Genomic DNA, 4,043 nt, shown 5'->3' on the forward strand with positions numbered 1-4,043 from the left:
ATAAGACTTTGTCGTTGTCAGAAGAAGAATTACAAAAACGTAAAAATAAATGCTCACGACATCGACGGAAATATGAGCGACTAAATACTCCAGAAGGTAATGTTTTATTTTATTATCACTTTTTATGTTATATATAATAAATATAATCTTTTTAAAGGTTTTTGGGATTCGATGTTTCCCGACACAGATTCATCATGACAGAATTGTCATGACAGGAATAATTAAGACTGAAATGTTTCGTCATTTGAATCTGATTCTCAAGGTTTCATTGCGACTGGTACAGAAACATTATGACGTATACAATCCTTAATTTGGTTAATGCATTAGGTAACCAAGTGAAATGATGTCACTTTGACATCATTTTGACTAGGTTGTTTTCACTGGGATGCAAGCAACACGAACAACCCTTTTTCTCCAAATTTGTTCGGAAAAGAATTGATTCAGAATCGTGCAACTTTAGTTTGAAACACTTTCTTATATTTGCTGCGTGTGTTATTCAGAATTCATGTAATATTTTAATAAATTATTTTTAGATTGATCAAGAGCTTTGTAAAAAATCTACAAAGGAGACTAATACTTCTATTATTGCTGCTTATGTAAATGCATCTAAGCAGCGGTCGTTACATTCCAGTGCTGATGTTGGGAGTGAAGCATCCAATGCTTCTAATGATGAAGAAGACAAGTGTTCAAGTAATGATTTACTAAAAGAAAAACAAAGAGAATTAGATAAATGTTTACAGAAACTGAAACATGCTGAAAACAGAGCAAGGCATTGGGAAGAACAATATGATACTTTAAAAAAATCTGGAAATTACAACCTTACCGAAAAAACCGGAAAAGATATCGTTACTATCCTAGAAACGATCAGCAACCGTACGATTCATGGTAAGAATTTATTTTATACTATTAAGAACATAAAAGAAAAATTGGCAATAAGAGAGTCGATGCGGTTATTAGTGCGTAATGTCAAAAGACACAGATATATTTTTATATTACAAGTTTCCGGACGTTTTGGCTCTTCTTCGAGCCATCCTCAGCAGTACAATAAACCATTCTCCATCATAACCATGAGCTTTCGGATTAGGAGGTCGGAAAACCATGAAAATTAAATGATTGCTATATTGAGTGTCGTGCGATCTATCGTGACAACAGTCATGGACACTTTAATCTTTAATGTATTTTTATTTTATATTGTTGACCACCTTCCATTTTCCGGACTATCTGATAGCAATCATTTAGTTCTTATAGTTTTCTGCTGAGGATTGCTCGAAAAAAAGCCGAAACGTCCGGAAACTTGTAATATAAAAATATATCTGTGTCTTTTGACATTACGCACTAATAATCGCGCCGACTCTCTTATTGCCAATTTTTTTTTATGTTTTTATTATTATTGAGTCCTTAATTATTTTATTTTTATATTATTAAATTCTACATTTATAATACGTTTTAATGTTTCTAATAATTGCAGATGATATTGGTGATAATGCACCTCAATATGAGAATAAAATTAATGCGTCAAAAGAACGAACAACCCATATAGAAAATGATGTTTGGATACTTACAATGATTTACGAGGAACTTATGCGTGAAAAAGAGTTCAGCTCATTCATAAAAAGTGCATGTTATGCTGTTTGGGGACCTGACAAGCTGGCTGAACGTTCTGTGCGTGAACAACGTAATGTTAAGGAACCAGGAACCGACATTAACTCCTACTAAAAAAAGTGCAGTTTCATCATTGTTTTGCCATTGGATGAAAGATAAGAGACATATGCCGCAGACTTTTATTGAGGAGCAAATGAATAGAACCAAACTGAACAAATACTTCAACGGGGCAATTTCAGCAGCCAGGAAGAAAATGAATTACAAGGCTATAAAAACGCCCAATCCTGTGACACAAAAAAAACCCCTACAACTGAACATTTACATAATTTGGAAGTTCCTGGAGACGACAAGTCAGATAGTGAGGATTCCTGCTCTGAGAGTTCGGAAGCTGTAAGTGAGAGGTGTGCTTAATAATGTAAAGTTTATATATAAGTCAGCAATAATTTATTTGTTTTCCTTTTATTTAAAGCCAAAGCGTACTTTAAAAGGTTGCGCACAATGAAAGGAATAGAGGACAGTTCAATATTAATGTATGAAATTCATATGTAATTTATTAATACAGAATAGACAAACAGAGAAATAGTGCTAAGGAACAGTGATGGAATTTTATTCTATTTCTGTATGCCATATGCACAATGAATATGTTTAATATTAACATATTCATTGTGCATATGGAACAGAAATAGAATAAAATTTCATCACTGTTTCTTAGCGCCCCCTGTTCGTCTATTCTGTGTTAATAAATTACATATGAATTTCATACATTAATATTGAACTGTTCCCTATTCCTTTCATTGGCGCTAAGTGTGTTCGTAAAACGTGCAATTTAATCAAAGTATTTTGTGATTTAGTTTAATATGTACGTTGTTTTTTTTATATGAACTACTTTTATATAAACTACAGTTAACACTTCTTGTATAACATTTCATGTATATAGATACATAATACTAAATATGTTTGTTTAATGATTAATGTAAACCTACAAAATTGTAAGTGTTCACACAATATTTTTACGATCTTATTCGTAAAACCCATGTAAAAGCATCTAAAGAATTTTCGTGTTTTTAAATTCATTAGTTCTTAAGCTCGGATGTCTCGGGAGAGACATTTTCTGCTCTTAGAAACTTTGGATTTTGAAATCTTGGATCCCCGTATTTGTAGGAAACACATCACCTCAAAAATTTATGTCCCTTAATTATAAATTTCTTAGTCTTAGAATATTTTGCAAAAAAGTTGGATTATGAAAATTTTGATTATATATTTGATAAAGCCTATTAAGATCTCATAGTATCGAGCGCTGCGCATAAGAGACAGATTTTGCATTCAAGAGTTTATTTCCTAATAAATTGTTTTTTTATACCAACGATGCACGTTTGCGTTAATCCATTAATATGTTACGTTACATCAGAGAGTTTGGCGTCTTTGTTCTACGAGGACGTTTCGGTAAATTGACCTGTGTATTTGTAAATCTTGCATAAGCAAGTGATCTTAACATGTATGTATGTATACTGAATAAAGTTTATTAAAATTATTAAGTAGTTTTTATGTATACTAAATAAAGTTTATTAAAATTATTATGTATATTTATATGTATAAAAGTGACATTTCATGGGTCAATTTCTACGTCTTTCTCCGTCTAATTACAACTCAAGATGACATTTTATGGGCAGTAGAGCAGCAGCAGCAGATCGTACCGATTGGCTACAAGACAGAGAATTTCTAAAAACTCGAGAACTTCTCTATTTTGTAGCCTATCAGTACGATCTGCTGCTGCTGCTCTACTGCCCATAAAATGTCATCTTAAGTTGTAATTAGACGGAGAAAGACGTAGAAATTATGCGCAACAAGTTTCTACGCATAATTAATGATTTCTATGGTTATCTACAACAAATAAAAAAACTGTCCAAAACCGCGCATTTTCTCGTGAATAGTTGTAATTTTAGCGTAGTTTGGCATTAAATTAATTGCATCTCTAATTTAATTGTAGTTTCCGCGGATTTTTTGTCGTAGTTAGTTGTAGTTTGGCGAAGTTGTTAAAAATGTTTAAGAATTTTTTACGCTCATCTACAAACAATTAAGAAAGTTTTTGAAATCACGAATTTTCTTGTGATTAGTTGTAATCTTAGCATTGTTTAGCATTAAAACGTCTTATTTTCAAGAAGCCTTCACTGGCGCACAGTACAATTGCGCACGTTGCAATTGCATACAGTATTATTGGACACATAAAGTCACGCACCGTACAATCGCGCACAGTTTGTTTGGACACATTTCATTGGCGCACAGTACAATTGGACACCGTTGCTTTTGGACACAACACATATTATTAACTTATTTAAATAAATAAACGTATGTTGCATTGGACACGGTTTTTGCGCACCGTACAATCGCGCACCGTACAATTGCGCACCGTACAATCGCGCACCGTATGTACAATCGCGCAC

At 32.8% G+C, this 4,043-nt stretch overlaps 1 pseudogene; it reads left to right on the top strand.

The window, feature by feature from the left end:
* Positions 1–232: 232 nt before the first annotated feature.
* LOC139824613 (uncharacterized) lies at positions 233–2,071 on the top strand (annotated as a pseudogene).
* The last annotated feature ends 1,972 nt before the right edge of the window (positions 2,072–4,043 follow it).

The sequence above is a fragment of the Temnothorax longispinosus genome, unplaced genomic scaffold, assembly GCF_030848805.1.
Source record: "Temnothorax longispinosus isolate EJ_2023e unplaced genomic scaffold, Tlon_JGU_v1 HiC_scaffold_47, whole genome shotgun sequence".
NCBI classification, from domain to species: Eukaryota; Metazoa; Arthropoda; class Insecta; order Hymenoptera; family Formicidae; genus Temnothorax; species Temnothorax longispinosus.